The following is a 14,441-nucleotide window of genomic DNA, read 5'->3' as shown; positions in this document are numbered from 1 at the left end:
AGGCAAAAAAAATTAGAAGTTAAAAAATCATGAAAATAGTTCAATACAACCAGACAATATTAAATTTGTCAACAAATAATTTAAATAATCTTTTTTTTTAATATTTAAACAGTATGCATATTGGGCATTTATAAAATTATAGAACATTTTGATTCTTAAATAATTTTTGAAAACAAAAGTTCTACTTAGTAGATGACTAAAATAACTAATCTTTAATACATGCTTAGATAAAATCTTTTGGTTAAAATGTATTTCATTAAAAAATAACTCAAAATAGAGTAAAATAATTGAATATAATATCCAAAAATATCATCCTTAAATAACTTAATAAAGGACCTTATCGTTATCTTGTCATGATATTTAAATTAAGGTAAAGGGTTACACAATAAAATAATCGAGATTTTGAGCACTAATCTAAAGGTGCGTAATCATACTTTTTGATAAACTATGTTTTAAACAGTATTAAAATATTTAACAATTAAATAATTAGTAACAATGTCATTTTTTAACGGAATCAGTGTTAAAAAATATTAACTTCCAATATCTGTAGTTGAGCAACAAATAAAATTAGCTACAATAAAAAAAAATTATTTTTTTTAGAATGAAATATTTAAAAGAAAAAGTAGATCAAGAATATTTTTTGATATACAATCCATAACGAAGTGCAATGTATAAATAACATTCGATAAGTTAGTTTTGGAAACTTCATACGAGTGCTTGGGAAATTTTTGTTGTAATTAAAGTATATAATAAGACGGAAATTTAACTAAAGGACGAAGTTTGGAGTATAATAATAGTTTGAGGTATTAATTCCCATAGTTAACCAAGTTGCCTGCAGTTGAAGCTCATGCTTTCAATTTCTCAGTGGTTTTATATGTATATACAGTGTGGTATATAAATTGAAATTTGAAAATCATCTACTATTCATTAATAGACTAAGAAAATTAAACAACTTCATTGTCTGACAAATATTCATGTCCGCAGAGAGTAGTGACAACTCAATAAGTGTTGAAATGTAATAAATTAATACCGAAGCGATTGAGCTATTTGTGGTTTGCTAAATTTAAACAAATCTAATAACAACCTTGGCATAAAACTTTAATTTTAAAACTACTTAAATTAATTGAAAATCTTTATTTGTTAACAAAGGTAAAACTAAAACTTTATCACAGGTATTTATATGAATAGCAATGTTTTTAGATATGTATTGTTAAGATGTACCAAAAACAGACAGTAAATATAAAGATTTTTTTCCATTTTTTTTTACCAAGTAAATAATAAAACTTTAATAGGTTATTGCGACGAGGCATAAAATGGAACAACGTGGTTACCATGTCGCTTTAATTGCATGAACTTTATATATGTCCAATTATAAAAAGAAGACATTTTCATTATTATAGTGGAAAACAAAAATGTCGTGCTAGTGACGTTAATTGGGTCGTAGTTTAGTTTTTTTTGGGGTGGCGACAGAGCGGAACGGGAAAAAGTTTTGAAAATATTATCAGAGCGAGTAGCGATCTTACCACAATATAGCAACCCTTGAAGGTATCATATGGAAAATTGGAGAGTATTTTTTTCTTTGAATACGTTTTGGTCGAGTTAGTGTTGCCTGAATGTAATTGTACTACAAAAAAAAAGAACAAAGGTTTTATTTTACATTTTAATCTAAAATAAGTATATTTGATCTTTTTCTAAATATTTTGTTAACTTTACTGTGACTGTAAAATAAAATTATTTTATACAATAAAATAAATAACTTTATCTTAATCAAACGATTTCCTTACATATAATATTCAATTTGTTGTTCTTTAAAATTTATATTATCTAGTTTATAGCTAGAAAAAATTAAAGCTAATTTTAAAGTATTATCTGTACTATTATGTATAGTTTTGGTGGTAATTTTTTTTAAGTTTTTCGATAGAGTATAAAAACTTTAAGCTCAGTGAAGAAACTAACGGTAAAGCGATAATTTGGGGCCCGTCAGTCTCCTAACTTGTAGCGATGGTCAACTAACGTCCCCTTTTAAAGTATAATCAAAATGTTTGTTACTTTATCGATAGATGGAATGTTCAAAATGGTATAGAGATTTTGTCTTTCTATGATTTTCCTTTCTTTAAGCCCTGATGTGTGTAAACTTACAATTGATATTCGCACTTTAAGGATATAACTTGAAAAATGATGTCTCATCTGTCAAAATATCCAAGATGGACCACTGTAGTTAACAGAAAAAATGTCCTAGTATAAAATTAAGCATTTCAAAAGGGTGCTCTTTTGAAATGATATACATAATGATGTATTTTGTATGTGCCAACAATATTTTGTTTGATGAGCCAAAAAAAAAGGTCATATGATTTTATAATTCAAAAGGGCCTCCCAAGGATTTTTGCTTTAGGACTTCAAAGTTTAGTTTCATCACCATTTAAACTTGCTACTTGTATTTTTTTAAATAAGCCTTAAATTTGTAAAGCAATGAGAGCAAATATAAAACCTTTTACTAATAAACAAATATTTTATTATATTACGTTATTATGATTTTTCCTGGTAACTTTTTTAATCAAGACATTTGAATGTACATTATGGTTAAAGTAGCAAAGCTCTTTTAAAGACAAATCGCGGTAAAAATGTAAAGAAATTAATTTAATCCCCTACTTTTTCTGTAAAACTCTTCACGTTTTAGCTTCGATGCGAAGCTAAAACGCTTACTAAGATGTGTTTTTTTTTTTTTGTGTCTGTTACCACTTTTTCTCAGCTCTCACCAAACCGATTTTTTTCAATGATACGTCAAAAGATTACAAATTGTATCTAGTCGAAGACATTACCCTCAAAAATTGAAAAAAATTCCCTCGTTCCCCGTAAATGGGGGAAACCTCCAAAAAAATTACGAATTTAAAAATCGCTAATTTTCGAAATTTTTTCAATTTTTTTTACTTAAAAGTGCCATAACTTTTTCAAAAATGAACATATCAATATAATTCTTTTTTATATAGATGCATAATATCATTACCTTTCATTTGGTATATTTTTTTATAAATTGAACCCTTAATCTGCCCACAAGGGGGGATTTTAAATGATAACTTTTTCACAAAAAATTTACTTTTGAAAATGTTCCGGAAGGTCTGACACTTTTATATATATCTTAAATTAAAGCTAATGTAATGTTCTTTATTATGCAAAAAAAAAATTTCGGACTTTATTTTATCTTCACGGTGAAAATGGCTACCGAATGCTATTTTTGTGTGAAAATTTTCGATTTTGTATTTTACATTTTTAACTTTATTATGCTATAACTTNGTGTGAAAATTTTCGATTTTGTATTTTACATTTTTAACTTTATTATGCTATGACATATTGAAAAATGTATAGATCAACATAATTTTTTAATGAAAAATAATATTTTTTAATAATCCCTTTATCATTCGAAATACTTTATCTTATTCAGGATATTAATAAGGAACTAACAGATTATGTAGCTTTTGGAATAATTCACCAATTTTTTAAAATTAAACACTATCTAAAGATTTGCATCGAAGCGTTTTTTTTTTATAGTGATTTTAATCACTGTCAGATATCATTATACTTGATCCAACTATGCCACGTCACCACTGTGCTGGGTTTTTAATTTTATATTTCATATATACAAAGTAGTCCACGATTTAACGATTGACAAATCTAATAACTTTTGATCTACAGAATATTTTCCGTTACTTATCTTAAATTGTTATTATATATAAAACTTTGAAGTTTATAAGAATTTGAATATTTTCATGTTTATATTACCTTTTGAAAAGTTGGTTTATCTAAGAAAAGGCTAGAAGTAAAATATATTAAGACATTATAGCTTAGAGTTATCGAATATTTTTTCATTAAAATTACTAATATTTGAATTAGCGTTTGTAATTCAAATGATAATGATTTTCCTTAAAAATTTACATACTTGTAATCCTAATAATTAGCGGGAAATTAATGCATTTTTTTTTATATTTCATTGTTTAACAACATTAAAATAAGCACATAAAATTTCAAAATTTTACACATTTTTTCTAATTCTATTCTTAAAAATGACTTCCTTATTTTTTTCACGTTATTTTGCTAATTTAAAATGAAATTATTTTTTTAATACTGGAAAAAAAATATATTTCTGATTATATTTTTATAGTTCCAGAGTATAATAATAGTTTAAAAAAAATAAAGTGAAATATTCAATTGATCAAACACTATTAAATTAGTCAAAACCACTATGTATATCAGTAACATAAATCAAAATACCCTTTCTGCGTAAGTTTTTTGTGACAATAGAAACAGAAACTGTAATCTTAAACTGTATTTAATGTATTTTAATGAGAAATTAAAATTTATCCGCTATTTTATACTTAATAATCTATCCGGAAGAGTTCTGTAAATGTATTTGAAATATTTTTCAGTTCCTTCAGCTTCCATTAAAATCAAATGGTGTTTTTACAATCATGCTGTCAAATAGGATTATTTAGTAGAAATAATTAAATACAACACATTGTTAAACATTATGATCAAAATAATAATCTTATTAACACATTAATTTACACAGTGCTAACCTGTTTGACTGATTTCGTTAATTTATTTTCGTAGTAATCAAATTTTTAGTTTTTGATCCGTCCGTTTCATTAAAACATTTCAGTGTTCATCAAAGTCGTCGTTTGTTGAGTCGGTTAACATTAACTAAAAACACATTAAAAGCCGTGAAATTGTATTTGTGTACATACATGAGGGTTTCGCATTCATGTGTGTAACACCAGCGTATGAATGCATAATATTAAGTTTATTTGATGTGACTACTAAACGTGATAAGCGTGTTAGCCGGGCACAAGGTCGACAGTTGTGCAACCCCGTTAAACCGGCTGCTTTAGTAAACAAACGGATATCCCAAGGGAATAGTTTTAAAGGAAACAATAGATGGGTAAAGATTACATTGCATAGCTTAATGCTTTTGGTATTTTTTTTTAAAATTCACACAGTCAGCGTTCGTATTGCAAACATTGCATTATACTGCTACGTACATAGGTACGTCACAACCTTATTTATTTTAATCTTAGAACCAATCAATTTAATGGAATTTATTTACATACTCCGCATTGATAAGTAGTACGTTATTAAAATTTATGCTATCCACTCATCGTACCGAGCTTGTATCAATTTTACTTGCTTAAGCGATTAAAAATATAGGGATGTGTTTGATTATTTTTAGAAAATGTGTTTATCGAAATAATCTCATTTATATTGACAAGCTTAGCGTCCAAATCATTTTGTCAGACAATCGTTTAACACATCACTCCAAGTGAGTACCGTTATTATTTCAAGACGTGTGCAATAAGTTTTGGTCTGTAATCATGAACATGTTAATTTTTTTCAAGAGGAAGGATAGACGCGCTTTTCCGGACAGAAGACTTTTGCAGGTCGAGATTTACCTAACAACTAGACGGCTTTTAAATTCGTATTATATCGATCGTTTGCAGCCGCCGTCGTTGCGTTGTGCTCTTCCCTCGGCCGTAGATGGTCGGCGCGGGTAACAGTGCGGAAAATAAACCTGTCAATGCTTAGGTTTTTAGAATCTCACGGGACCTCGCGTATTAACTCGGACTAGAGCCCGTGTACTTCATTTCCAACGCAGGGAACGATGCGGTGACGACGAGAAGGGATGAGTGTCGTTCAAGGGTATATTATACACGAACTGAGAATATGGAAGGGCAAACGGAGAGGCGCGAGTGACCTGTAACCCTGCCGCATACACTACTGGGCTGCCTTGGTAACCACCCCATCCCTACAACACAATGTGTCACCCGCGTTTCTCTGTCGACACCGGACGCGTCGCATACACTCCAAACAGTATCCTTATTGAACTATTGTAACAAATTCGCATTACAAGAAAGAAACTGACGTTACGACTTTTTTGTGGTTATTATATCTGTAACGTTCCATAATGAATTATTATTTCAAAAAATACCGCTGAGAGTAATATTGTTTTGACGACAACTCGCGCATTTACATGAAGCTTTGATCCATTCATAGTGATGAATCATATACAATATAATTAATATGATATCCAGTGTGGTTTTATGCAAAAAAAAAATTTACTTTTGAATATTTATTAACATCATAAACCGATAATTATTTCTGATACGAGCAGCTGAGGATGATATTTTCTGTTTAATTTAAATTAACCTTTATTAAATATATTAATAAAGTATTCACTTCATGTACCAAATCCAACGATAACGCGAGTATTTATTGTTTTATCAATTAGTGGATAATTACTATCATTAAAAAAAGTTTTTATTATTCAATATTGAAATCTTTTTACATGATTAATTTTAAACATAGTATTTTTTTTTTATGAAAATCAACCTTTCTAGCTATGAACTTCACAATAAAACTAACTATATAGGCTGTATGAATGTTTTTTTTTGTATTTATTTTTTATTCAAGAGCTATGTATAATTCATGTGTATTTTTGTAAACACATACGTAGAACTATAACAAAAACAACTGGTCTATCAAGTTCGGGAGTATCTAAAAATACTAAAAGTATACCATGGCTGATTACATAATTTTGTATTTTTCTAATACAATAGTACATAATTCATAATTTTTTATAATTTATTAGTAAGTGTTTTAACAGTTCTTAAACTATTTTCAGTGAGTTTATTGACAAATCCTAATCGATTTTACAATTCTGATTGCAAAATTCCTTTATAGTTTATATTTAAAGCAATATTATAAACCATTAAGCTTCACATTTTATAGCATAATTGATTTAACAAATTATAAGTAAAAAAAAAATGAGAAATTAATTTAAAAAAAAATACTAATGAATTAATAAATAATATTCAAGTAGGTATGAATATTTATATAAATATATGAAATAATCTCAGGTAGGAGTAACATCATATCTTACATTAGTACAAATTATAAAATTTTAAATCGTATTCATCAGCGAAATAGACACAAGTTAAAAAATTGAAATAGAATCAATAATTCGAGTTTAAAGTTAATACAAATTAAAATTAACGTGATACTGAATCTATATAACTTCAAGCTATTTAGGATCACATGAATGGCGTTACATTTTATTCTTTATATGTAAAGGATTTAAAAAGTTCAATAGTCATTTTTTCGACAGGTAAATGTGCGTTTATGTATAACCTCATACGACCATTTGGTCATAAAAGCATATTACTTAGCATAGGGAGGCATAAAAAATTCCAACTGAGCACACACACTGAGATAACTTAAATGATATACAGGTCGGTGAAACTTGGAAATGTTCTACCCGTAAACGCTATCTAAGCAGACAAATGCGAGCCGGTGCACTTACCTATTTTTATTCGGTACACCCCATCTATTATAAAGCGTATGAGCATAATAAATGGCGTTTTTGCAGATATAATGCGCTTATATGTATTTACAAATACAATGGTTCTACCCGTACATAAGTATTTGGGTATCGATTTGAACATATAGGGCAGATTTGTATCTTTTTCACCAAACGTCAAAAATAAAACAAACGATCCCTTGGCTGTATCATCTATCTTTTGACCACTAAAGTAATTATTTTATTAGGATTGTTTTTTTTATTGCATTCATCAGAGAATTTAAAATAGTACGTCCACTAGGAGAATATATTTACAAAAAGCGGTCCCATGTGTTTTTTCGCAGATTCGTAGAAATTTATGACATCCCTCGTTTCACAGCTTAAAGATAATAATAAATTCTCAGAATAGTAATCATCAAATAATTTGGCATTGTAAGATAAAAAAATAATAAAAGTATATGTGTTTTTTAATGATTATATTACACCTATGACGTAATTAGAATTTTATATTGAAAGGGATTTACATAACAAAATTGATCACTTTCCCTTTAAACAAAAAAAAAACTTTGCCACATAATTACTTTTTTTATAGGTGATATGACAACCACATCCTTACATAATTACGCCAGTGTGTATTAAACTGCAAAAAAATACAACGTGCACAACTCGGGGTTGGCTTAACAAGATTTTGATCTGAAACGTTAGAAAATTAAATCATTTTATTTTGCATTTTTATACAAGGCTTTACAATGCATACTTGATCATCAATAACTTAAGTATTAAACTACAGCGCATAAAGTTACAATTTCTTAAAAAAATCACTTTCTTCAAATCTGTATGATGTCTAAAGAGAATATAAGATAAAAATATAATGTTTTTTAATTTAAACATTATTTATATAAAAAAATTATTACGCATCAATCTAATGAATTACGATTGCCTAAAATTATTTTAATTTATTTTTACGCTTATCAAACATTATTAAATAAACAAAAATAAATATTTAATTTTGAGTAAAACATTATGACCTGATATTAGTTTACCAAAACAGTTTTTTACCAAAACGTAATTAGTTTTTATTTCATATAAATAACAAAGTGCGTGTTATTGTAGGCAGTTGTGTACAAACAAATATTATTTTTTAATTGAAAACTTTTAACTTTATTTAGTTTTGTTTGGAGTAAAAATAAAATGCCAAAATATTCAATAATTAAAAACACTTATACTAAAATATTTCTTTGTTGTATACATTTGCATTTAAAAGTATACATTAGTTTCTAAGAAAAAATATTATAACTTGGTAGTTTAAATCAATCATATAAGATTTATTATATATTATAGAAATTTCATGGGACTTATTTCGTCAATGGCTTCGTCTCAGTTACATTAATGAAATCCATTATTTGAATGTAATACGATTAGCTACTATTCAAAAATAAAAATACACCCAAAGTCTCTTCTAACTTCAAAAGCTCTTCCGGTTTTGGCATTCTGCTTATTGTCAAACGTAATGATTTTCAATAAAATCATATAGAGAACTCAAGTCAAATAACAATATAGCAGCCTTTCTATATTTGTAATTAACAAACTTGTAATGTATTTTCGTGTACACTAATGGCGTAATAAATGAGCACACATATTTTTAATTAATTGGAAAATGCTTTTAGAAGGGTATTTATAAAATCAGATTAAAGATATTAAATTTCCTTTTTAATAATAGATATTTTTGAGCTAAACATTATTTTCTTAATATTAAACCTAGTAAGTAATTAATCCTTTTTTCGTTTTATCGACATTATATATGTGTTACTATAAATTTTAATACAATAATTTCATTTTAGGAAATAAGTTGATCATGAATATTCTAGGGTTCAGTCTTTAAGTAGCATGTGAAAAAATAAACACTGAGATTTAAATGTTGAGAATATTTTTTCTGATGATACCTAAGACTATGAGAAACAATTCGGAAAGGTTTAAAATGGTTGGCTGAGTGATTGATGATGTTTCTCTGATGACAGGAATGTTTGAGTGCCTACGTTTTTGTATTGCCCCTAGTACAGTGTTCATAAAAGTTGATGATAATATCGGTAAACAGTTCCGCACTTTGAATAAGTCATTTAGTTGAGTGTTAATTGTTATCTTTATAATTTTTGAGATGGCGTCATTTTTATATAATTAAGTGTATACATTTTTTATTTTTAATAAGCGATCCGTACAATACGGTCAGTAGTTTCTAAAATAAGCAAACTTCAAAATTTTAGTTTTTTGACTTTTCAATAGTTTATGCTAATGGTAAAAAGGTTTGCATTTCATTACTGAGAGTAATGGGTATAGTTTTAATTTACTATTAAAAATTACATTAGAGATGTTTATACCATAATAGAAGAAATAATCTTTGTAATAATGAAAACATAAATAAATGTTTTTATTATTAAAACTAAAAATATATTTTATTTAATATTCATAAATGGCCACTTTTTAAGTTACCTATAATCTTTTTTGTTCGTTAAAACTAAGTAAATATTTATTTTAAATTCAAAATAAAATATTTCGATTAATAAATGATAATTTAGATATAATTATGATGAAGAACTTGTCTTGATGACAAAAATAGTCAACACTGTTTCTTTAATCATCGTGTATGTAATATGATGTGTTAGAATAATACGCATTGATATGTAAATCTTAAAAATAGCTTTCTTAATTATAAATTACCATTATTTTTATTGATCATTTACGTATGTCGATGATGACTGTTATTTTACTGTATATAAAAATCGTATTTCACTGTTTGAGATATTTGCCAATAAACACTATTTCTGTTGAGTTCAAAATTTTATTTATTCAAGCAGCAATGTGGAAATAATTAATCCGAAAGTACACCCCAGTATTACTATTGGTTGCTATGTAGTGATATGATGGATATACGTCAATTTATACGAAAGGGTAAGAGAAATAGTGTTCATGTAGTATTGCTACTATATTTTGAGTAGGAGGATATTTTAAAGAGAAGGGTCTGGATGTAATTCAACTTGGGGTAACTTTAAATACGAAGAGAAGTAAACGTCGTCACAAATAACCTTTATGGCACGTACTTAAATTTAGTAATATGATGTACAATCTCATTAGTTTTTTGTTTAAATCACATTAATTTTAATGTTTTCAACGCTATTAACCACTCATAATATTAACACACTAAAATTATTCATTATTTTTAGCAAAACTTGTACTCTAATACACAACATACTTTTAATACATTGTCATTATCAGTGTGTATGAACAACATTAACCTTTTTTTTTTTTTAACAGAACTAACAATTATTTTACGGTGTAAATAATTAAAAATTGTCAAAATTTTGGATGAAATAAATTTCAACATGATAAGTATTATTAATTATTAATTGTTGTTTCGAAATTGTTTTCAAACTCACAGAAGCTAAAAAGTCACTGATTAAAAGTAAAATACAACAGTCAAATTTACTTTAAATATTTAATGAATATCGTTCTTTCCCATTGAATATTTAATGAATCAAAAAATATACATTTTTGAGTATTTCATATAATTTCAACGAGTTTCAAAAACATTTATTATATTCCATTATGAACCTATAGCTGTTAAAAAATTCAACGTTAGTAAAGTAATACTTGGAAATCAAATAAATAATCAATTTCGCAAATGATAATTACATCTTCGGTCTTAAATAAATAAAATTAGAAAGTTGTACCAGAAATTCGTAATGGAAAAACACAATTGGGTTTAGGAAAATTTGAACGAACATTAAGTAAATAAAGTAAAAATAACGAGTATTTTATTTCTATTTAATTTAAATTTTCTTTTTCTCAATTGATATTCTTTTACTTTATTGGATACAATAATTTATCGATTGATTTTGTTCAATTAAACACAACTAAATAAATATTATCCGCTTAATTCATCTCGTTTTAATAACATCAGTTTTATTTAATTTTTATCTTTATTATTGTGTACTGAACGACATGCGCGTTGTCAGAATTTTATTTTTATGACAATCCCTTTTTTAAACTTTAAATAACATTTGTTATTTAAGTAGAACTTTTGGATTTGTTAAGTGTCATTTTTTTATGGATGAATAAACAAATATTGTTATATCGTTTCTTGTAGTGAGTTCAATCTCCTAAACTCCAAACACTCAACGTCGCTCACTGTCGTCCAAAATGAGGCTTGGTTAGTCCAAACAACTTCAAAAGCGGCACGTAACGCGTGACTGACAAAGATGATGGTGGATTAAGGCGAGAAACCGCTTTCAGGGTCTCAGGTGCAGGATGTGGAACGATAAGTGCAAAAAAGGAAAGATAGTCGTTGCTTACAGCACAAGTTCCCAAATGAAAAAAGTATTTCACAGGAAATACATTTAAGTACGTCCAAAGTAAGTGAACCGATTTTGTATGATTTAAAGTATAAGTTTTTATATATAACCAAACACGAACACTTGACATCAAGTTCTTAAATACCCGTTGAATTTGAGCAGATTTAATTTACTGTACTCAGCTAAGAGTTCACGTGCGTATCGAAAATGTTAGTAAAACTTACCTGGTAAATTTATTAAGTCTAATATAATAATTCTGGTGTCTTATAATGCAGTGCAGTGTTTTTATATTTAACCGACAAAGATAAAATCTCTATTACATCTGAATCAATGAGTGGGGAAAAGGCAAAATAGATTGTGCTATTAAAAAGAACAAGAGGAAAATTATTTTTTAACACTGATTAAATAGTAGAAATTCAGCAATAGTCTGTATATTGTTCGTACGCCTTTTTTAGTTTTTTTAATGACAATTGTAATTTTATTGTTATTTAGAAATATTAAATTTAATGAGCCCCAGGAACAAAATTCATTTGTCTAATTATCTTAATTCGATTAAATAAGACCGTGTAATTTTGGGTCTGTTTTTAATTAAATGAAAAATTTTTGAACTTCATCATATGGCCATTGTCGTATAATTACCAAAGTAATTTTATCTTTTTTTTCTCCAAAAAGAAAAAAAAACATCGTACAATTACTTCTTCGGAAATATTTTTAATTTAAGTTTTTATGAGCTTTCATAATTCTTATTCTTCAAGATGTAATACTGGAATTAATCCTAATTAAAAAGTATAACGAAAGACTCCATGTAATCAATCTTGTGTACTGCTTTTACATCTTAATGTAATAAATTTTACAAAATACAAAGATATTTCATCCATTAATAAGGTTTAGAAGGTTTTGATTAATTTTCAAAATAAAATTCAATTTTTTAATCCAACATTATAAATTGACAGATTGTTTACTCGAATTAACTACAATAAACCATGTGACTAAAATACACTTGGTGTTTCTTTTAATGAAATAAAAAAAGGTTCATAAAATTATTGAAGCGTATTGTATAGATATACATAAAATACTATATGTGTGTAGTACATTCAATTCTTTAAATCTGATAAAAGGAAACTTGTACAAAATAAACTTGCGAGTAACACTTTCTAAGAATCTTTTATCTAGTATATTTTATTTTTGAAAAGATCTTAACTTTATTTTATTGTCAATTTACATAATGTGTAAATGGTTGCGTCGTTATATTATACAAACTGTATTGAATTGCTTAAAGTTGGTCATTACTATTTACTTTTCTATTTCGTCTTGATAAATAAATCCACATAAAAAGAAGGATCAGCATTAATAAGTATAAAAACTGTTTTTACCAAAATAATTCTTCTTTTTTAATAGATACAGACGATTTTCTTAAAATTTATTTTAGGTAATTCTTTGCAATGTTTTTAACAGTTTTACTTAAGCGATAAAATTATAAATCACAATGAAAATCACTCCGGTAAAAATAGATTACCAGTTGTTTTTAATTTACTATGACTGATATGTTTTATGCCTAAGAATCTTTTTCCGTTTTATTCAAAAAAGGTTTTAATAATTCGTATAATATATGAAGATTAAAAAACGTTAGATTATTCTACTAAATTTCATAATACTTGTTTATGAACATTTTTTTTTTCATTTTTATGTCCATATGTCAAATTTTTAATTCGACTTACTATTTCACACAAATAATGTATACGATTTTTCCCACTGTTTTATTTTCGTTGAGTTACAATGAAGTTTTTAGATATAAATTTAAAATATCTTTTACATATTTAATAAAACGCTTTAATTCTACTATTAAATAAAAAAACCCATTTTATTGTGATATCTGTTTTACTTTTATTATTAAAAAATGATACGAAAAAGTGCATGTTTTTCAATTATAAATTGAATAATATTATCTAAAAAAAAAAAGTTTTTAAAACAAAATACTTTTTATGTATTGATATTTATTTTTACCCTTACCCTGAAAATGAATATAACTAAGTCATTAGTCGTTTTTATTCTGGGGATTATATTTGTCAAAAAATTATATTAACTATTAACAGGTTCTTATTCATCCAAAATAATGAGCCGTTGTCACTCTGAGAGTTGCGTTAAAGAAAATATAATCAAGACAGATTCGTTTTATCGTGAAAACCTAACAAAAAAGTTTTTTTTTTTTTAATTTGTGAACTTGATTTAAATAAATTAGTTTTCATTGGCACGGTTTATTTTGAATGCTAAAATATAATAACTGTTTTGGACGGTTAATTGGGTTAATCTTTTAATTATTATTATTTTCACAATTGATTTAAAAATTGTACAATAAAAACAGGACTAAATAGATTTTAAATAAGCAGGAATATTTATATTACACATATGCAACTTTTGAATAACCAAAAGATTCCGGATAATTTCGCTTTTGTATGATACTTGCAATAAATGTAACATTTATACATAGTAATTTTATAGTCATAATCATAATGTGCTTAATCAACTATGTACAGTTCGCAGAAGCGGTTTGGCCCTTTAAACCCTTGTATTACATATCAAATTATATTTTATACCAATGTCCACATAATTTTGTTTGGCTGTTTTTTAGCAAAGCTCGCTATTAAATACTGACCGTTAATAATGAAATGTACATCGTACAGACTATATACAGTTCAAAAAATAAATCAATTACGACGTGGATTTTGGAACGGAGTTACAATAAAGTGAAT

The 14,441-nt window shown here is 26.5% G+C and overlaps 1 protein-coding gene and 2 long non-coding RNA genes across 4 annotated transcripts in view; 1 reads left to right on the top strand and 2 right to left on the bottom strand.

Moving 5' to 3' along the window:
* LOC126899496 (cytosol aminopeptidase-like) overlaps positions 1-14,441 on the bottom strand; it is a 31,482-nt gene that overhangs the window by 14,491 nt on the left and 2,550 nt on the right. The gene's annotated exons all lie outside the window — the stretch shown is intronic.
* Positions 1,175-8,188, bottom strand: LOC126899504 (uncharacterized). Its single transcript, XR_007702607.1, has 5 exons — positions 8,103-8,188; positions 7,927-8,038; positions 4,572-4,695; positions 4,371-4,466; positions 1,175-1,624 (listed from the first exon to the last, which is right to left on the bottom strand). It is a non-coding gene; the product is annotated as an uncharacterized LOC126899504 (long non-coding RNA).
* Positions 10,180-11,745, top strand: LOC126899505 (uncharacterized). Its single transcript, XR_007702608.1, has 3 exons — positions 10,180-10,291; positions 10,655-10,802; positions 11,487-11,745. It is a non-coding gene; the product is annotated as an uncharacterized LOC126899505 (long non-coding RNA).

Source organism: Daktulosphaira vitifoliae, unplaced genomic scaffold, assembly GCF_025091365.1.
Source record: "Daktulosphaira vitifoliae isolate Bord-2020 unplaced genomic scaffold, ASM2509136v1 Scaffold_2, whole genome shotgun sequence".
Taxonomy (NCBI): Eukaryota; Metazoa; Arthropoda; class Insecta; order Hemiptera; family Phylloxeridae; genus Daktulosphaira; species Daktulosphaira vitifoliae.
Note: the sequence above shows the minus strand (reverse complement) of the source record. Positions and strands in the feature narration are given on the sequence as shown.